This window comes from Heterodontus francisci, chromosome 34, assembly GCF_036365525.1.
Source record: "Heterodontus francisci isolate sHetFra1 chromosome 34, sHetFra1.hap1, whole genome shotgun sequence".
Classification (NCBI taxonomy): domain Eukaryota; kingdom Metazoa; phylum Chordata; class Chondrichthyes; order Heterodontiformes; family Heterodontidae; genus Heterodontus; species Heterodontus francisci.
The window spans coordinates 19,415,629-19,437,904 of record NC_090404.1 but is presented as its reverse complement, the minus strand read 5'-3'; the positions used below and the strand labels follow the sequence as shown (position 1 = coordinate 19,437,904).

Genomic DNA, 22,276 nt, shown 5'->3' with positions numbered 1-22,276 from the left:
CTTAGATGAAGGGACCGAAGGTATGGTTGCTACATTTGCTGATGACACAAAGATAGGTAGGAAAGTAGGTTGTGAACAGGACATAAGGAAGCTACAAAGGGATAGAGATAGGTTAAGTGACTGGGCAAAAATCTGTCAGATGGAGTATAATGTGGGAAAATGGGAAGTTGTCCATTTTGGCAGGAAGAGTAACAAAGAAGCATATTATCTAAATGGTGAGAGATTGCGGAGCTCTGAGATGCAGAGGGACCTAGGTGTCCGAGTGCCTGAATCACAAAAGGTTAGTATGCAGGTACAGCAGGCAATTAGGAAAGCTAATCGAATCTTATTGTTTATCGTGAGAGGAATTGAATACAAAGGTAGGGTGGCTAACAAAAGTAGGGAGCATTAACAAAAACCTTTTTTTCTTCCTTTCAGGTGTTAAGGAATGCAAGCTCAAGCAGCTGATGGGGACTAATGCCCCTCCAGATCATTCTTCCCTTTCACTTCCCTCTGACCCCACCCCTTCTGATCTGACCCCCTTGGTTGTATTCACTATACTCTCTGGCCTTCCCCTCTCTGATGCTGAACGTTCCGTACTCAGCAAATGACTCCGTTTTATCTCCTTATGTCCCCACCTCAATGAATTTCACGCTCGGCATGACGTTGAGCTTTTCTTCCATCGCATCTGCCTCCGGGCTCACTTCTTTGACCAGGAGTCCTCCCCCCGACCAGCAGAACCATTCCCCCGCCTCCAGCATTCTCCCTCTACCTAGACCCCTCTCTCTGGTCTCTTACCCACTCTTGATCTTTTCATTGAAAACTGTCAGCGAGACATCGGCCATTTCAATTTCTCTGCCCCCCTCACGCACTCTAACCTGTCCCCCTCTGAACTTGCCGCACTCCGTTCTCTCAGGTCTAACCCCGACATTGTCATCAAGCCTGCAGACAAGGGTGGTGCTGTTGTTGTATGGCATACCGACCTCTACCTTGCAGAGGCTCAGCGCCAACTCTGATACTTCTTCCTACTTACCCCTGGACCATGACCCTACCACTGAACATCAAGCTACTGCCCACAGGACTGTCACTGACCTCATCTCCTCTGGAGATGTTTTCTCTACAGCTTCCAACCTCATTGTCCCACAACTCCGGAGAGCCCGCTTTTACCTCCTCCCCAAAATCTATAAACAGGACTGTCACGGCAGACCCATTGTTTCAGCCTGTTCCTGCCCCACTGAACTTATTTCTTCCTATCTTGACTCTATCTTTTCTCCCCTGGTCCAGTCTCTTCCCACCTACATGCGTGACTCTTTTGACGCCCTCTGTCATTTTGACAATTTCCAGTTTCCTGGCCCCAACCGCCTCCTCTTCGCTATGGATGTCCAATCTCTCTACACCTCCATCCCCCACCAGGACCGGTTGAGGGCTCTCCACTTCTTCCTTGAATAGAGGCCCAACCAGTCTCCATCCACCACCACCCTTGTTTTCACATTGAACAACTTTTCCTTCAACTCCACTTACTTCCTTCAAGTAAAAGGTGTCGCTATGGGTACCTGCATGGGTCCTAGTTATGCCTGTCTTTTTGTGGGATATGTCGAACATTCCTTGTTCCAGTCCGACTCAGGTCCCTCCCCCAACTCTTTTTTTGGTACATTGATGACAGTATCGGTGCCGTTTCCTGCTCCTGCCCGGAACTGGAAAACGTGATCAACTTTGCTTCTAATTTCCACACTTCTCTCACCTTTACATGGTCCATCTCCGACACTTCCCTCTCCTTCCTCGACTTCTCTGTCTCCATCTCTGGGGATAGGCTATCTGCTAATATTCAATATAAGTCCACCGACTCCCACAGCTACCTCGACTACACGTCCTCACACTCTGCCTCCTGTAAGGACTCCATTCCATTCTCCCAGTTTCTCCGTCTCCGACACATCTGCTCTGATGATGCAACCTTCCACGACAGCGCTTCTGATATGTCTTCCTTTATCCTCAGCCGAGGATTCCCCCCCCACTGTGGTTAACAGGGCCCTCAACCGTGTCCGGCCCATTTCCCGCATCTCTACCTCACCACTTCCCCTCCCTCCCAGAACCGTGACAGGGTTCCCCTTGTCCTCACTTTCCACCCCATCAGCCTCCACATCCAAAGGATCATCCACAACCATTTCCCCCACCTCCAGCATGATACCACTACCAAACGCATCTTCCCCTCCCTCCCCATGTCAGCATTCCAAAGGGATCGTTCCCTCCGCGACACCCTTGTCCACTCCTCCATTACCCCCACCACCTCGTCCTCGTTCCCTTCCACAGCAACTTCCCCTGCAATCGCAGGAGGTGTAATACCTGCCCATTTACCTCCTCTCTCCTCACTATCCAAGGCCCCAAACACTCCTTTCAGGTGAAGCAGTGATTTACTTGTACTTCTTTCAATGTAGTATACTGTATTGGCTGCTCACAATGTGGTCTCCTCTATGCTGGGGAGACCAAACGCAGATTGAGTGACTGTTTTGTGGAACATCTCCGCTCAGTCTGTAAGCATGATCCCAAGCTTCAGGTTGCTTGCCATTTCAACACTCCCCCCTGCTCTCATGCTCACATTTCTGTCCTGGGATTGCTGCAGTGTTCCAGTGAACATCAAAACAAGCTCGAGGAACAGCATCTCATTTACAGATTAGGCACACTACAGTCTGCCGGACTGAACATTGAGTTCAATAATTTCAGAGCATGACGGGCCCTCCTTTTTATCTTTAGTTAATTTTTTCTTATTTGTTTATTTTATTTTTATGTGTTTAGTTTGTTTCTACTGTGCCTACCCACTTTTTTTTTAATGTTTGTGCTTGGAGCCAGGGCTGTTCATTTTACAGTCAATTGACACCCTCTCTGCACTAATGCTTTGTCTTTCACCACACCACTAACATACCATTTGCCTTTGCTCCATGACCTTCTGGTCAGTTATTCTGTGACCTTGTCCTATAAACACCTTCTCTTTTGTTAACTATTGCCCCAACCCCGTTTTAGATTAGATTAGAGATACAGCACTGAAACAGGCCCTTCGGCCCACCGAGTCTGTGCCGAACATCAACCACCCATTTTATACTAATCCTACACTAATCCCATATTCCCAACAAACATCCCCACCTGTCCCTATATTTCCCTACCACCTACCTATACTAGTGACAATTTATAATGGCCAATTTACCTATCAACCTGCAAGTCTTTTGGCATGTGGGAGGAAACCGGAGCACCCGGAGAAAACCCACGCAGACACAGGGAGAACTTGCAAACTCCACACAGGCAGTACCCGGAATCGAACCCGGGTCCCTGGAGCTGTGAGGCTGCGGTGCTAACCACTGCGCCACTGTACTTGCTTAAAACATTTTACATTTCTAATATTTGTCAGTTCTGAAGTAGGGTCACTGACCTGAAATGTTTACTCTGCTTCTCTCTCCACAGATGCTGCCAGACCTGCTGAGTATTTCCAGCATTGTTTTTATTTTAGCTTACGCTTCAGCTATACACGGCATTGGTGAGACCACATCCGGAGTACTGTGTACAGTACTGGTCTCCTTATTTAAGGATAAGTGTAAATGCTTTGGAAGCAGTTCAAAGAAGGTTTTCAAACTAATACCTGGAATGGACGGGCTATATTATGAGGAAAGATTGGGCAGGTTAGGCTTGTATCCGCTGGAGTTTAGAAGAGTAAGAGATGACTTGATTGAAACATATAAGATCCTGAGGGGTCTTGACAGGGTGCATGTGGAAAGGATGTTTCCCCTTGTGGGAGAATCTAGAACCAGGGTCACTATTTAAAATAAGAGGTCGCCCATTTAAGACAGTAATGAGGAGAATTTTTTTCTCTTTGACGGTCGTGAGTCTTTGAACTGTCTTCCTCAAACGGCAATGGAAGCAGACTTGTTGAATATTTTTAAGGCAGAGGTAGATAGATTCTTGATGAGCAAGGGGGTGAAAGGCTATCGCGGGTAGGCGGGAATGTGGAGTCGAGGTTACTTCAGATCAGCCACGATCTTATTAGAATTAGAATTAGAACATTACAGCGCAGTACAGGCCCTTCGGCCCTCGATGTTGCACCGACCTGTGAAACCATCTGACCTACACTATTCCATTTTCATCCATATGTCTATCCAATGACCACTTAAATGCCTTAAAGTTGGCGAGTCTACTACTGCTGCAGGCAGGGCGTTCCACGCCTCTACTACTCTCTGAGTAAAGAAACTACCTCTGAAATCTGTCCTATATCTATCACCCCTCAACTTAAAGCTTTGTCCCCTCGTGTTTGCCATCACCATCCGAGGAAAAAGACTCTCACTATCCACCCTATCTAACCCTCTGATTATCTTATATGTCTCTATTAAGTCACCTCTCCTCCTCCTTCTCTCCAACGAAAACAACCTCAAGTCCCTCAGCCTTTCCTCGTAAGACCTTCCCTCCATACCAGGCAACATCCTAGTAAATCTCCTCTGCACCCTTTCCAAAGCTTCCACATCCTTCTTATAATGCGGTGACCAGAACTGCACGCAATACTCCAGGTGCGGCCTCACCAGAGTTTTGTACAGCTGCAGCATGACCTCGTGGCTCTGAAACTCGATCCCCCTACTAATAAAAGCTAACACACCATATGCCTTCTTAACAGCCCTATTAACCTGGGTAGCAACCTTCAGGGATTTATGTACCTGGACACCAAGATCTCTCTGTTCATCTACACTACCAAGAATCTTCCCATTAGCCCAGTACTCTGCATTCCTGTTACTCCTTCCAAAGTGAATCACCTCACACTTTTCCGCATTAAACTATTGAATGGTGGAGCAGGCTCGAGGGGCCGAGTGGCCAACTCCTGTCATAATTTGTATGTTCAAATGGACTTTAAGAAAGCTAGGTTTGTGTATCCTGACAGATACCTGGTGTGGAATCAGAGGAATCCTTATGAAGGAACTGTCTGGGGTTTTACCTGCCAGTGTAGGTCTAGGGGTGAATGACGCCTGACTTCCCAAAATGTTGTCCAATATAGTGAACATTGATGTGATTGGTGATGTGAAAACCTTCATCCTCCCTTCAGCTGAAAGGTAACCAGACAGGAAATATCCACTGAGTCTCAATGTAAAATTAATTAAATAATGAAAATGATACATTTGAGTTTAATTCAGCTTTCTCTCACCTCCCAGTGGGTCTGTCCTGTCCTGTCACTGCTGGGTCAGGTCCTGTCCAGTTCCACCAGCCCCGATAACATGGGCCATCTCAACATCCATGTGTGAGAAAGACAATCCCAGATCTGATTTGCTCCAAATTAACTTTCATGTCTAATTGAAGGGCCTCATTTCACTCCTGGGGATGGTTTATTTATTAAGGTTATCATTAAAATGACAACACACACTGTGTCCACCCATTGTTCTCCCAGACGCACCATCGTCTCACAGTCGGGATCATGTGTCTATGAAGGGGAGGTTGTTGTCCTGTCCAGACCACCCTGAATACACTTGCTCCATAACTGTCAGGAATGGAAGGTCCTGGGATTGTGAGAGGAGCCTCAGTCTCGGTGATCCTGTAACAGAGAGGAACATATGAGTGGGAGGAGGCCATTCAGCCCCTCGAGCCTGTTTTGCCATTCAAGTATAACATGACTAATCTGTATCTCAGCTACATTTACCCAGTTTGGTTCCATATCCCTGAATAACCTGATTCAGCAATAATAAACCAATCTCAAGTTTTAACGTTCACTCTGTCTGTCTTCCGCTTGCCCCCTGCCCCACCTCTCTCTCTGTCTTTCACTCTCTGTCTGTCTGTATGTTTCTATCTCTCACCCTCTTACTGTCTCTTTCTCTCTATCATGCTCAGTATCATTTTCTTTTCCACTGACATTGATTCTCCACCTCAGACACAGAGTAGCTCCCACTCCAAGGTCAACACAACACCCAAGATGAACCCAGGACTGTGACCTCATACAGAACACAATTGGACCAATGTTCCCAGTCATTTCCAATCAGGGTCCGTGAAGCTGACAGTGGATAAGAACAACATTAACCAGAGTGGAAGGAAATCGGACTCATCCTGGTGTGAGTCAGCTGCTGACTTAAAGCCCCACTGATCTTCCATTTGTCTGATATCACCGTCTCCTTACTGTATTAGGAAAAGGCTGATTTGAGTGCAGCAGAAATGCTGATTTATCCAGAAATGTGCAAAATTGTCAGAATATAAATCCCAATTTAATTTAAACATGTGATTGAAATGATTTGAACTAATTTCCTGCGGGTTTAGCTGTGGGTTTATAATGTTGGCTCCTTCAAAGAGTCTCATCGACCTAAAGGTTCCTGTTAAATACATTTCCTGAGTGGATTAACATTTAAAACCAGGTTTGCAGGCGTGATCCTCTATTCACATATCGAAGGTGAGAGAAATGCTGTAGGAAACACACTAAGTCCAGTAGATGAGCAGACTGGGTTTTGTGTTTAGTGATCCAGGGCATGTTACTAATTCCTAACCTTGGTATCCAGGGAAGGTAAGGCTCTCTGGAAGGGATGGGGAGCTGGGACTTGTCCACGAGAGTAACTGAAGGTATAAGAACTGAAATAACCTTGAGTTAGAAAGGACAAAATGGAGCAGTCAGTAACAGGACATCAATCAGTCTCCTCTTCTCCTGGGGAAATTAAAGAACTGACAAAGTGTGCGTTTTTGAAACATTTGACATATATTAAACTCCAGCCCAGGTATAGAGTTTAAAACAGTGGAACAATTAAACTTTGATGATCAGAAGGAACATGTATCAGTCCTGCATGTGATTAACAGCAGCAATAACAGAATCCAACCAGTCAGTTGTGAACCTGTTAGCAAAGGAGTGTTTATTCACATCTTGCCTGGATGAGTACGACTCCAATAACACTCAGGAAGCTCGACACCATCCAAGACAAAACAGCCTGCTTGATCGGCACCCCATCCGCCACTTCAAACATTTTCTCCCTCCACCACCGATGCACAGTCTACAAGATACACTGCAGCAACTTGCCAAGGCTCCTTCGACAGACCTTCCAAATCCATGACTTCCGTCACTGAGAATGACAAGGGCAGCAGACGAATGGGAACATCACCATCTGCAAGTGCCCCTCCAAACCACACACCATCCTGACTTGGAACTGTATTGCTGTTCCGTCACTGGGTCAAAATCCTGAAACTCTCTTCCGAACAGCACTGTGGGTGGACTGCAATGGTTCAACAAGGTGACTCACCACCATCATCTCAAAGGCAATTCAGGATGGACAATAAATGCTGGCCTTGTGAGTGATTCCACATCCCAATGGAATCAAAAAGTAAATCTTTAAAAGAAGTAGGGGAGCAGAGACAGTGTAAGAGTCTATTTCACGGCTTGATTGGAATTAATAGGTCTGAAAGTCGTGTCAGCAACATTAATACTTACTAAAAAATATAAGCTGAGCACATTCTCTGTCCTCTACTGTATCTTATATTGATCCATCAATCAGAGTAAACATGCAAGTCCCACGTGTCCACTCACTTACACGAAGTCAGCCTGCTGGATGGAACCTCGAACACCCTGAGCTTGATCTCCTGTGTCTCCAGTCCTGACTGCCCCCTTACATCAGTATCCCCTCACTTTTATACCCTGTAGTGATCCAGCTCCGGCACCTGACTCTTCTTTGTCTTCTCTGCTGGGTTTTGTCAGGAAGTGAGGAAAAGACAGCTGGAACTTCCCGAATCTGTGATTTACAAGGACACATTCCCTGGTTCCCAGCAGTTACTTTTTTTCAGTAATTTTCTCATTATCCCGAAACTACCCTGACTACTGTTAATTCTGTTATTTCTTATTGTTACCCAATTATAGATATAAACATTACAGATTGTAATCTAATCTGTTCTATTACTCACTCTGGTTTCAGTTTATCTGGTGGTTAATAATAAACAAACCCTGATGTCATTTTCTCCTGATCTGATTAATTTCCAATGAGGTCGAATCTGTGGAATGAAATGTCTTATCAGTGTTGCCATGGCGACCTGTCTGCAGTGAAGCGTCTGTTTGAGTTTCTAACTCAGACTAAACTTCCTCACCCCATAATACATATTATATCGGACATTTGATGTCAGTGTATTTTAGCCAGGTTATGTGAATATCTCTAAAACCTTCAAGTGGTTCAGAGACACAAATCTTTAAAATTGGGAGGACAAGTTGATAAAGTGGTTAAAAAGCACATGGGATCCTAGGTTTTATAATTCGGGGTGTAGAGTACAAAAGGTCAGAGGTCATGTAAACCTGTACAAATCATTGGTTAGGCTGCAGTTAGAATATTGGGTCAAGTTTTGGGATCTTACACCAGGAAGGATGTCAAGGCCCATGGAGAGGGTGCGGAAGAGATTCACTGAGATGATACCAGGGAAGAGAGGCTTTAGTTATCAGGAGAGATTAGAGAAACTGGGGCTCTTTTCATTAGAACAAAGGGTCATTGGAGATCAGAGGGAGGGCTTCAAAATTTCATCAGGTAATTGAGGAAAATCTACTTCCACTAGTCGGTGAGTCAGTAACTAGAGGACATCAAATTCAAATCAGCACCAAAAGACTCAGACACAGGGATGAAATATTGAGCAGAATGTACAAAAATATTCGGGACACTTACTGTCCCTCCAGATCTGTGTCTGGGGATGAAACTGATGGGTTTCTCTGATCTCTGGGTTAAATGTTGTTCTCATCGAGGCTGCTTGAATCATTCTGCAGTCAGATACACTCTGGGCTAGATACAGAGCAAAGCTTCCTTTACATAGTCCCATCTAAAACTCCGAGGTCAGATACAGAGTAAAGCTCCCTCTACACAGTCCCATCAAACTCCCCAAAGGCAGATACTCACGTGCGATACTGATACCTTCCCTGGATACCATGACTAGGAGAGGCTGTCTGGAAGAGATGGAGAACTGGGACTTGTCCATGAGAACATCTGAAAGTCTGAGAACTGAAATAATCTAGATTAATGATGAGGAGTTAGTCGTGGCTCAGTGCTTCCATTCTCATCAGTGAATCAGTAGGTTTTGGGTTCAAACCCACATCCAGAAACTTGAGCACAAAATCTAGGCTGATATTCAACTGCAGCACTGAGGGGGGTGCTGCACTGTCAGAGGTCCTATCTTTTAGATGGCACCTTCAGCCAAGACCCCATCTGTCCTCTCAGATGGATGCTAATGATCCCATAAAGTTATTTTGAAGAGCAGGGATGTTCTCCCCGGTGCTACCAATATGTATCCCTCAACCAACATCACTAAAAAAGATTATATGCTCATAGTCACCTTTGCTTGTGGGACTTTGCTGTGCACAAATTTCCCGCTGTATTTCTGACATTGAAAGAAGGACTTGCATTTATATAGCGCCTTTCATGACGTCAGGACGTTCCAAAACATTCCATAGCCAATGAAATACCTTTGAAGTGTTGTCACTGTTGTAATGCAAGAAACACAGCAGCCAATTTGCACACAGCAAGATCCCATAAACAGCAATGTCATAATGACCAGATCACCTGTGTTACTGATGTTGATGAAGGGTTGAATATTGACCAGGCCACTGGGGATAACTCCCCTGCTCTTTATTTTATTTTATATTTATTTAGAGATACAGCACTGAAACAGGCCCTTTGGCCCACCGAGTCTGTGCCGACCAACAACCAATACTAATCCTACATTAACCCCATATTCTCTACCACATTCCCACCATTCTCCTACCACCTACCTACACTCGGGGCAATTTACAATGGCCAATTTACCTATCAACCTGCAAGTCTCTGGCTGTGGGAGGAAACCGGAGCACCCGGCAGAAACCCACACAGGCACAGGGAGAGCTTGCTAAACACTGCGCCACCTCTTTGAAATCGTTCCACAGGATCTTATACATCCACCTGAGGGGGACGGCAGGGTCTCAGTTTAACATTTCATCTGAACGACTGCACCTCCAACCAGGCAGCACTCCCTCAGTACTACACTGGAGTGCCAGCTCAATTTTTGTGCTCAAGTCCCGGAGAAAACTTGAACCCACAACCTTCGGACTCAGGGGTGAGAGTGCTACCCACTGAGTCACAGCTGCCAACAGCACTGAGTCCACATTGTTATGAGACTTTTTCCAACTTTTGCTAAAGCTTGATAAGCTTATATTTTAAAACTTTGTGGTTGTTTTTAAAAGTTACCAGAAGGTTAGGACTGAATGTAAACAAGTTTTACTGAAAAGCACTTGTTTGCAAAGAATCCAGCAGAGAGTTCTGTTTTGACCTGAAGAGCTATTTGCTTATTGACAAGTCAGGATTTATAGTTGTCTCAGGACTGGTTTCTGGAAAAAGTTGGTTTCATTTTGAACTGTTAAAAAAGCCAGTTGGTTTGGCTAAAAACAGGCAGTTGGAGTTTGCTTATTGACCTGCCAGGAGAACAGAAGATTCAGCCAGCCCATCTTTCTCTTGAAAGGCAAATCCTGTGTCAAGTATGGTTACCCATTGCCTCCTCTATTTGAAGAAATCCTGCATGTTTGCAGAAAGCTTGCATCTTTGATAGAACTTTGTATCGGGTGTGTGAGAATTGAAACCTTTGTTGCTGCACTTCTGATATAGAACCTATGTGAAGCCTTCTGTTGCTGTATCTCCTGAAAGCCTGCACAGACTGATCTTCAACATCGCCTGGAAGGGACTGTTCTGGAAAGATCCTAGTGGCAGCCGCCTATTCGCCTTTGGGACACCTCACCAAAACCAAGGACATCTTCCGTACCTACTTTTCAGTATAAGTTTTTTTTAATGCCTTCTATTTCTTTCTAACAGCTGTAAACAAAAATTCCTTCTTTCAACCAGTTATCCAGTTTTGTATGTATGTGCGTGTGTGCATGAGGGTCAGGATAAAATAAAGGGCTTTAATATTTCAATTCATGCATATGTTTACTTCATTATTGGTTAAGACTTGGTTTATAATAAAGGGATAATTTTGTTGTTTATTAAAGAAGCCTGGTTGGTGTGCTTTATTCTGAGGGAAAAATAGAGTACCTGTTCGATGGTTTCAGTAAGTGAGAACATTTAAATATATGTTGTGACCTATGGAGAAGTGGGACTGAATCAACAGTGCACACCTGCCTCAGTCGTAACAAAATCAAAAGAACTTCATTCGCTGTAAAACACAATGGAACATCCTGAAGTTGTGAAAGGTGCTATACCAATACAAGTCATCATTACCAAAGCAGGAAAGGTCCAAAAATGGAAGTCACTAACAGAACATCAGTCTCTTACTTAAGAGAAATCAGGGACTCGAACACTGTACATTTGATGCAAAGCTGATTCACTGAACATATATCTAGAATATTAAACTCCAACCCAGTTACACGGATTAACGTCAAATGAAACTAACACCAACTGTCAGAATGAACAATGTTCAGTCCAGGATGTGATTAACAGCAACAATAATAGTAGAACTCCACACCCCTGCAGTCACTCGTGAACTCTCTGGTGTCTCAGTAGGTTGCATGACTGAGTGAATCCCTTCCCACACACGGAGCAGGTGAACGGCCTCTCCACAATGTGAACTCTCTGGTGTCTCATCAGATCATTTCTTCTTTTAAAGCTCTTCTCACAGTCAGAACATTTAAAAGGTCTCCTGTCAGAGTGAACAAGGTGGTGTTCAGTGAGGTTGGATAAACGAATGGATCCCTTCCCACACTCAGAGGAGGTGTACGGCCTCCCCCCCAGTGTGAACGCGTTGCTGTGTCAGCAAAGCTTTTAAAGCTCTTCTTACATTCAGAACATAGAAAACATCTCTCAGAGTGAACAAGTTGGTGTCTCAGGAGATGATATTCAGGTCCTGATGAATCGAGTGACTGTCAGATCCTGACGTGATGCTTGGTTTGAGTTTACCTTCAGCAAACCACCCCTTCTAGTACCCTGTAAAAGGAGTTTACAAAAGTCATTGTGATCAGTCCAGGATTGAAATTCAGACAATTTTAGTTTCTATGGAACATTCCTTCCTCTCTCGTTCCCCCAACCACATGGTCCATTCAAACTAAAAGAAGTCAAAATAAGCAACAAAATCCCAACAGAAGCAATGGGAACCTCCCCAACTAAACCAGAATGTTGTAACCAGTGTCTACGAGACACTCTGTACCCTGAGGTGCCCACCGGGTGCAGAAGGTATTGCACGTGCACCCTCTCCAGGACCACCTGGGAATGGACAAGACCACGGAGGAGAGGCCAGCAGCCAGAGTGTGACCCCCACCATCCACAACATGGTCCCCGCACATCGTGGACCTACACATTGCTGTTTTAACCAGGCCCAAAAGCAGGTCCAGGAGAAGACCCTCTGACTTACTCACCACCCCACCCGCCTCCACATTGAGTGACCAAAGATTAGGAGAGTGGGACTAAACTGGAACCAAGGCTTTTGATGAGGTCCCACATGGCAGACTGGTCATGAAAGTAAAAGCCCATGGGATCCAAGGCAAAGTGGCAAGTTGGAGCCGAAACTGGCTCAGAGGCAGGAAGCAAAGGATAATGGTCGATCGGTGTTTTTGTGACTGGAGACTGTTTTCAGTGGGGTTCTGCAGGGATCAGTACTCGGTCCCTTGCTTTTTGTGGTATACATCAATGATTTGGACTTGAATGGGGGGTACGATTAAAAAGTTTGCCAATGATACAAAAATTGACCGTGTGGTTGATAATGAGTAAGAAAGCTGTAGACTGCAGGAAAATATCAATGGACTGGTCAGGTGGGCAGAACAGTGGCAAATGGAATTCAATCCAGAGAAGTGTGAGGTAGTACAGTTAAAGACAGCTAACAAGGCAAGAGAATACACAATAAATGGTAGGTCTCAGGCCGACCCCAGGTGTTTATGAAGCTTCCCACCCACCCACGGCTCCAAGTCCTCCCCGACGCCCACAATCTCCTCCCACCTCCCGAGCCACCTGTTCCTCCTCAGTCCATCTCCACCAACCGCAATGCACATGCTCAGAACACAGACCAATCCCGTGCTGACGCATTGGCTCCTGTAGTTATTGATAGGGGACTTTCTGACCCACAGGGAGTCCTGGGTAATGAATCAGTCATTGAAAGCTCCAATTGTTAAAAGGATGATTTTGCGTCATCCCATAGAGATTGGGGCCGGAGAGAGAATAAAGAAAATTATTAAATTATACAGAAACCCGAGTGCCCGGGCCATCAACTATGGTGTGAAGTACAATGGGACTTCTGTTCATTACCCACATTTGGACTCAGGAGTTAGAAGGATGTTTTCACAATTTGCCGATGACACCAAATTGGTGGTTGAACTAATGTGGAGACTGCACTGAAATCCAGGAAGATATAAACAGGCTGGCAGACTGGACAGATAAATAGGAAATGAAATTCAACATAGTGAAATGTGAGCTGGTTCATTTTGGGAGGAGGAATAAGGAGGCCAGTTATTGGTTAGAATGCAAGAAATTAAATGGAGCAGAGGAGCAAAGAGATCTGGGAACAGAGTCACATAAATCACTAAAAGGGGAAACACAAGTCGATAAGAGAGCAAAGAAAGAGCTGATGTTCTTTTCTAGAGGAATACAATGTAACAGCAGGGAGGGAATGTTACATTTATAGAGAACCTCACTTAGAAGGACTGTGAGCAGTTCTGGTCTCCATATTAAAAAAGGATATTGAAGCACTGAAAAAAGTGCAGAATAGATTTACAAAGATGTCACCAGAGAGGATGATACTATCCAGCAAGATTGAGCAGGCTGGGGCTCCTTTCTCTGGAAAAGAGAAGACTAGGAGGAGATCTGATAGAGGTCTTTAAAATTATCAGTGAGTCAGAACAAGGGGGCAGCAATATAAGACAGACATTAACAGGTCAAATAGAGAACTTAGGAGGAATTTCTCTACTCAGAGAGTGGTGAGAATGTGGAACTCACTGCCACGTGGAGTGGTTGAAGCAGATAGCAATGATGTGTTTAAGGGGAGGCTCAATACATTTATGAGGGAGAAGGGAAGAGGGATATGGGGGCAGGGTGGGGTGAGGTAATTAGATTGGGAGGAGGCTCACATAGATTATAAATACCAGCACAGACTAGTGGGGCCGAATGGCCTGTTTCTGGGCTGTAATTCTGTGTATGTACAGCAGGGGTGGACTAATGTTTAAGCCTGCAGGCCCAGGGATGGATTAATACTCGGGTTTACAGGCCCCAGGGGGTGGATTAATGAAAGGTCTGGCTCTAACTTTTATACTATGATCCCGAAGTACCAAGTTCCCCAACCAGCGTAATAGTTTCTCTCTGCCCTATCTATTCCAATTAATATCTTGAAAACTTTTGTTAAGAGTACCCCTTAATCTTCTAAATTCCAGGGAATACAACCATCATGAGGTGATTGATGCATTTTGGCACACAGCATAGGGAGAGGCAATATATACTTACTGGCACATTTATAAAGAGAGTGTTCAGGGACAGAGGCACTTGGGGGTTCATGTGCATAGATCATTGAAGGTGGCAGGACATATTGAGAGAACAACTGGCAAAGCATTTGGGGTCTTGGGCTTCATAGATTGAGGTCTTGAGTACAAAAGCAGCCAAGTTATGCAGAACCTTTACAAAGCTCTGGTTCGGCCACAACCAGAGTGTTGCTTCCAGGTCTGGTCATCACACTTCAGGAAGGATGTGAAGGTCTTTGAGAGGGTGCAGAGGAGATTCACCAGATTGGTTCCTGGGATGAGGGAATTTAGTTACAAGATTAGGTTGGAAAAGTGGAGTTGTTCTCCTTGGAGCAAAGCAGGTGGAGGGGAGATCTGATAAAGGTGTACAAGATTATGACAGGTTTCGGTGAGGTAGACAAAGAAAAGCTGTTCCCATTAGCTGATGGTAGAAAGATGAGGGGATATCGATTAACATTTTGGGCAAGAAATACAGGAGGGATGTGAGGAAAAATTTTTTTACTCAGCGACCCGGAACTCGCTGCCTACGAGGGCGCTGGAAGCAGAGATGATCAATGATTCAAAAAGAAATTGGATGGGCACTTGAGGGAAATAAACCTGCAGGATTACGGGGATAGAGCGGGGGGAATGGGACTGACTGGATTGTTCTACAGAGAGCTGGCATGGAATCAAAAAGCTGAATGTCCTCCTTCTCTACTGTAATGACTATGACTCATTTGTGTAATCGCTACTTGTAATTTAACCCTTGCAGTCCAGGTATCATTCAGGTAAATCTGCACTGCACTCCCTCCAAGGCCAATATATCCTTCCTAAATTGTGTTCCCAAAACTGAACACAACACTCCAGGTGTGGTCTAACCAGGGCTTTGTGCATCTCAGTGCTTTTCCACTCACACTGATACCTGAAATCTTTTCCCACAGATAGAACAGACAAACCTTTTTCCTTCCACATTCAAAGATTGATGATATTCAGGTCCTGATGAATCAAGTAACTCAGTCAGATCTTGACGTGATGTTTGGCTTGAGATTCCCCACCTACAAATTCTCCCCTTCTAAGTCCCTGTAAAAGGAGTTTACAAAAGCCATCACTGTCAGTCCAGGATAGAAAGTCACAACATTCTCTCCTCCTGCCTCCTGGTCCAGGATGGCCGCACATGCGTGCTGCTGCACACTGTCACCCAGAAAACTGGTGGCCGTTAACCCCGGGCCTGTCACCGGGAGAAGCCCCGCAGCTGCCACCCCGCTTGGTGCAAACGCGGGACCGGGAGCTTCTTATTGAGGGACTTGAGGCCTACACCAGGTGTTTCTGAAGCCTCCACGCCCACCCACTAGCTTCATCTCTGCCTCGGTCTCGCCGTCGCTTAGCAGCTGCAGATGCGACTCACAAGCATCTCTCCACCGCCATCACTCGCACCGCGCCTGCTCCAAACACTGTTCAGCAGTGCACATGCCCCCAAACACTAAAATAAAAGCAAAATATTGCAGATGCTGGAAATCTGAAATAAAAACAAGAAATGCTGGAAAAACTCAGCAGGTCTGGCAGCTTCTGTGGAGAGAGAAGCAGAGTTAACGTTTCAGGTCAGTGACCCTTCTTCAGAACTGGCAAATATTAGAAACGTAAAAGGTTTGAAGCAAGTAAAGCAGGGGTGGGGCAAGAGATAACAAAAGAGAAGGTATTGATAGGACAAGGTCGCAGAGAATAACTGACCAGATGGTGATGGAGCAAAGGCAAACAGTATGTTAATGGTGTGGTGAAAGACAAAGCATTAGTACACAGAGGTTGTCAATTGACTGTAAAATGAATAGCCCTGGCTCCAAGCACAAACATTAAAAAAAACAGTGGGTAGGCACAGTAGAAACAAACTAAAATAAAACAAACAAATAAAAAATAAAAAATAACTAATAATAAAAAGGGGGGCCCGTCATGCTCTGAAATTATTGAACTCAATGTTATCCACAGATGTCCAAGTCAAAGGTGCTTGAAGAAGGGAGAGGGGGAAAATTTTGTTTTGTTGAAAAGTCTGGGAGATCCAGCATATTGCAACTGGGAGGAATTTGGGACTTTTAGACGAAAACCTTTTTGTCATCAAAAAGGACTGTGCAATGCATAAGTGTGATGTGAGATATTCAAGTGTTGAATAAGTAAAGAAAATACCTTTGATTGTAATTTGGGATGTCAGCTATTTACAAATTTCTATTTAGTTAATTGGGAATTTCTTTTAATTGTTATAATAAAAGACTTAAAATGTGGAATTTTATTCATTCATGGGATGTGGGTGTCACTGGCCAGGCCAGCATTTATTGCCCATCCCTAATTGCCCTTGAGAAGGCGGTGGTGAGCTGCCTTCTTGAACCGCTGCAGTCCATTTGGGGTAGGTACACCCACAGTGCTGTGAGGAAGGGAGTTCCAGGATTTTGACCCAGCGACAGTGAAGGAACGGCGATATAGTTCCAAGTCAGGACGGTGTGTGACTTGGAGGGGAACTTGCAGGTGGTGGTGTTCCCATCTATTTGCTGCCCTTGTCCTTCTAGTTGGTACAGGTCGCGGGTTTGGAAGGTGCTGTCTAAGGAGCCTTGGTGCATTGCCGCAGTGCATCTTGTTGATGGCACACACTGCTGTCACTGTGTGTCGGTGGTGGAGGAAGTGAATGTTTGTAGATAGGGTGCCAATCAAATGGGCTGCTTTGTCCTGGATGCTGTCGAGCTTCTTGAGTGTTGTTGGAGCTGCACCCATCCAGGCAAGTGGAGAGTATTCCATCACACTCTGGACTTGTGCCTTGTAGATGGTGGACAGGCTTTGGGGAGTCAGGAGGTGAGTTACTCGCCTCAGGATTCCTAGCCTCTGACCTGCTCTTGTAGCCACGGTATTTATATGGCTACTCCAGTTCAGTTTCTGGTCAATGGTAGCCCCTAGGATGTTGATAGTGGGGGATTAAGCGATGGTAATGCCATTGAATGTCAAGGGGAGATGGTTAGATTCTCTCTTGTTGGAGATGGTCATTGCCTGGCACTTGTGTGGCGCGAATGTTACTTGCCACTTATCAGCCCAAGCCTGGATGTTGTCCAGGTCTTGCTGCATTTCTACACGGACTGCTTCAGCATCTGAGGAGTCATGAATGGTGCTGAACATTGTGCAATCATCAGTGAACATCCCCACTTCTGACCTTATGATTGAAGGAAGGTCATTGATGAAGCAGCTGAAGATGGTTGGGCCTAGGACACTACCCTGAGAAACTCCTGCTGTGATGTCCTGGAGCTCAGATGATTGACCTCCAAAAACCACAACCATCTTCCTTTGCGCTAGGTATGACTCCAGCCAGCGGGTTTTCTTCTTGATTCCCATTGACCTCAGTTTTGCTAGGGCTCCTTGATACCATACTCAGTCAAATGCTGCCTTGATGTCAAGGGCAGTCATTCTCACCTCACCTCTTGAGTTCAGCTCTTTTGTACATGTTTGAACCAAGGCTGTAATGAGGTCAGAAACTGCGTGGCCCTGGCGGAACCCAAACTGAGTGTCACTGAGCAGGTTATTGCTCAGCAAGTGCCACTTGATGGCACTGTCAATGACACCTTCCATCACTTTACTGATGATTGAGAGTAGACTGATGGGGCGGTAATTGGCCGGGTTGGACTTGTCCTGCTTTTTCTGTACAGGACATACCTGGGCAATTTTCCACATTGCAGAGTAGATGCCAGTGTTGTAGCTGTACTGGAACAGCTTGGCTAAGGGCGCGCCAAGTTCTGGAACACAGGTCTTCAGTACTATTGCTGGGATATTGTCAGGGCCCATAGCTTTTGCAGTATCCAGTGCCTTCAGTCGTTTTTTGATATCACGTGGAGTGAATCAAATTGGCTGAAGTCTGGCATCTGTGATGCTGGGGACTTCAGGAGGAGGCCGAGATGGATCATCAACTCGGCACATCTGGCTGAAGGTTGTTGCAAATGCTTCAGCCTTATCTTTTGCACTGATGTGCTGGGCTCCCCCATCATTGATGGGGATATTTGTGGAGCCACCTCCTCCAGTTAGTTGTTTAATTGTCCACCACCATTCACGGCTGCGTGTGGCAGGACTGCAGAGCTTCGATCAGATCCATTGGTTCTGGGGATCGCTTAGCTCTGTCTATCGCATGCTGCTTACGCACTTTGGCATGTAGATAGTCCTGTGTTGTAGCTTCACCAGGTTGACTCTTCATTTTGAGGTATGCCTGGTGCTGCTCCTGGCATGCCCTCCTGCAATCTTCATTGAACCAGGATTGGTCTCCTGGCTTGATGGTAATGGTAGAGTGGGGGATATGCTGGGCCATGAGTTTACAGATTGTGGTTGAGTACAATTCTGCTGCTGCTGATGGCCCACAGCGCCTCATGGATGCCCAGTTTTACACTGCTAAATTTGCTCGAAATCTAACCCATTTAGCACGGTGATAGTGCCACACAACACGATGGATGGTATCCTTAATGTGAAGGCGGGACTTCGTCTCCACAAGGACTGTGCGGTGGTCACTCCTACCAATACAGTCATGGACAGAAGCATCTGCGGCAGGCAGATTGGTGAGGACGAGGTCAAGTATGTTTTTCCCTCGTGTTGGTTCCCCCACCACCTGCCGCAGTCCCAGTCTAGCAGATATGTCCTTTCAGACTCGGCCAGCTCGGTCAGTAGTGGTGCTACCAAGCCACTCGGTGATGGACATTCAAGTCCCCCACCCAGAGTACATTTTGTGCCCTTGCCACACTCAGTGCTTCCTCCAAGTGCTGTTCAACATGGAGGAGTACTGAGTCATCAGCTGAGGGAGGGTGGTAGGTGGTAATCAGTAGGAGGTTACCTTGCCCATGTTTGAACTGATGCCATGAGAGTTCATGGGGTCCGGAGTCGATGTTGAGGACTCCCAGGGCAACTCCCTCCCTGCTGTATACCACTGTGCCACCACCTCTGGTGGGTCTGTCCTGCCGGTGGGGCAGGACATACCCGGGGATGGTGATGGCAGTGTCTGGGACATTGTCTGTAAGGTATGATTCCATGAGTATGACTATGTCAGGCTGTTGCTTGACTAGTCTGTGGGACAGCTCTCCCAACTTTGGCACAAGCCCCCAGATGTTAGTCAGGAGGACTTTGCAGGGTCGACAGGGCTGGGTTTGACGTTGTCATTTCCGGTGCCTAGGTCGATGCTGGGTGGTCCGTCGGTTTCATTCCTTTTTATTGACTTCGTAGCGGTTAGATACAACTGAGTGGCTTGCTAGGCCATTTCAGAGGGCGTGTAAGAGTCAACCACATTGCTGTGGGTCTGCAGTCACATGTAGGCCTGACCAGGTCAGGACAGCAGATTTCCTTCCCTAAAGAACATAATGTAATTTGTTAAATAGGCATTCACATCTCGTATTTGTCATGTTCTCTCTGAGGTCATCACAACTAGAACGTGGTGTTCCGAAGAAGGGTCACTGACCCGAAACGTTAACTCTGTTTCTCTTTCCACAGATGCTGCCAGACCTGCTGAGTGGTTCCAGCATTTTAGAACGTGGGATTAATCTGGATACCTCTTTTTCAGCTGGCACAGCCACAATGGGCTTAAATCTCGGGAAGCTCCCCCCTTATTCTGAAGAAAACTGGAATGTTTAATTTCCAGCTCCTTGGACTAACTTCCTAACTTTGGAGAAAGGGAAACAAAGCTACAATACTTACCAGCAAATCAACTCACAGGCTTCTTGACTCGATGTAAACGGGAGAAGAAACTGGGAAGCGGTGGCCAGGACGGGGGAGATGTTGTACCATCGCTTTAATAGTGCCGCCTCCCTCTGGGGCTCTCGCCGGACGTCTGCAGAGCCCAGTGGCTCTGATTCAGGGCCTGAGAATCGCTGCGTTGAGGCTGAGCTCATCTTCCAGGAGCCGCACCGCGCCATGCTTCGCGCGCGCAGGAGGCAGGCTCCGGGGGCGGGGCCTTCCTGCACTTGCGCGTTGCTGCCCTTAGGTGAGCGATAGGCCGTATTTCTGCGCGCGGAGCATTCCGGGACGCATCGGCTGCCATTGACATGTCAGATAATGGACGGGAAGGCCATGTTTCCGACTCAGAAAAATAAAATGGTATAAAACAGCGAACATATATTAAGGCCGCGTTTGCTGGCAAGGTAACCACTAGGTAGTGCCTCACTGGTATATTCGCAAATGCAGCCTCATCGACCGAAACGTCACTGTTTACAGCTGTTAGGAATAAAGCTGGCGCGGCCCAATTTGATACAAAAAAACACAAATTAAACCCAAACCGCTTCAATCGCCGCATTTAGCTCTGAAGAAGGGCCATTGACCTGAAACGTTAACTCTGCTTCTCTCTCCACAGATGCTGCCAGACCTGCTGAGTATTTCCAGCATTTCTTGTTTTTATGTCGCATTTAGTTCCCCGCTCAATCACCGCTTCTCTTCCCTGCTTCCTTCCGCGCCCGTCTGTTCACGATTCCCGACTACTCGTCGCTGGTATTGGGAGGTTCAATGGCGGGCCTTCAACCCAACATGCTCGGCGCGAAAAAAAGTTCCCTATTCACACCACAGAGTCCAGTGCGCAGGCGCAGTGCGAGAGAGAAGCGTTTGGGACATGCGCAGGAGCAAACGAGTGGCGGTGGACAAGCGATTGCGAGTCGCATCTGGTGATATCAGGGCAGGTACGCACGCTGCTCCCTCGTTTCCTCCTGGGATGTTTTACTGGAGTCGTGTTGCTGAGTGTTTCTAAATTCTGTCTCCCGATCCCGGTAATGTCGGTGGATTGTAGGTTGCTGTGAGTGTTGGACTATATTGTCTGTCCTCATTCTTCCTCCTTCTCCCACTCTGAGTTCCAGGTTGCAGGCAGCTCAATGTGCCTGGAACGTTAACTCTGTTTTTCTCTTCATAGATGCTGCCTGACCTGCTGATTATTTCAAGTATTTTCTCCTTTTATTTCAGATTTCCAGCATCCACGGTATGTTGGTTTTATTTTAATGCAAGCGTTGCTCAAAGAACTGAGTCGAGAAACGCAGACAAAGAACAGTACAGCACAGGAACAGGCCATTCGGCCCTCCAAGCCTGCGCCGATCTTGATGCCTGCCTAAACTAAAACCTTCTGCACTTCCGGGGACCGTGTCCCTCTATTCCCATCCTATTCATGTATTTGTCAAGATGCCTCTTAAACGTCGCTATCGTACCTGCTTCCACCACCTCCCCCGGCAGCAAGTTCCAGGCACTCACCACCCTCTGTGTAAAGAATTTGCCTCGCACATCCCCTCTAAACTTTTCCCCTCTCACCTTAAACCTATGTCCCCTAGTAACTGAGTCTTCCACCCTGGGAAAAAGCTTCTGACTATCCACTCTGTCCATGCCGCTTATAACTTTGTAAACCTCTATCATGTCGCCCCTCCACCTCTGTCGTTCCAGTGAAAACAATCTGAGTTTATCCAACCTCTCCTCATAGCTAATGCCCTCCAGACCAGGCAACATCCTGGTAAACCTCTTCTGTACCCTCTCCAAAGCCTCCATGTCCTTCTGGTAGTGTGGCGACCAGTTAAGAGCCAGTTTGTATCGCGGTGAGTGTTGGATGTGGAAGTCGGTCCCTGACCTCATATGTTGGTCTTTTTTGTTCCATCAGTTTGATCTGGGGTGGAGGTGAGGAGTAGCTGCAGAGTTTAATCCCGAGTAATTTTGAGCCCAGACGGCCCCAGCAATTTCCAATGTGAGACTGTTAAGGGAGGAGATGTTGCTAAATAAACACCAACCACTCAATGTGAAAGATTATTGTTTGAGTAACAAGTATTTCTGCAGAGGATTTTAATCCATTTTACATATACAGATTTTTTTTTTACTTCATTCTTGGGACATGGGCACCACTAGCCAGACCAGCATATATTGCCAGTCCCCAGTTGCCCATTG

The 22,276-nt window shown here is 46.2% G+C and overlaps 1 long non-coding RNA gene and 1 pseudogene across 1 annotated transcript; one reads left to right on the top strand and one right to left on the bottom strand.

Moving 5' to 3' along the window:
- The window catches only part of LOC137348695 (zinc finger protein 721-like), a 44,380-nt pseudogene that overhangs the window by 3,893 nt on the left and 18,211 nt on the right, over window positions 1-22,276 (top strand).
- LOC137349179 (uncharacterized) lies at window positions 10,834-20,282 on the bottom strand. The gene is made up of 3 exons (XR_010969272.1): window positions 20,069-20,282; window positions 15,331-15,454; window positions 10,834-11,882 (listed from the first exon to the last, which is right to left on the bottom strand). It is a non-coding gene; the product is annotated as an uncharacterized lncRNA (long non-coding RNA).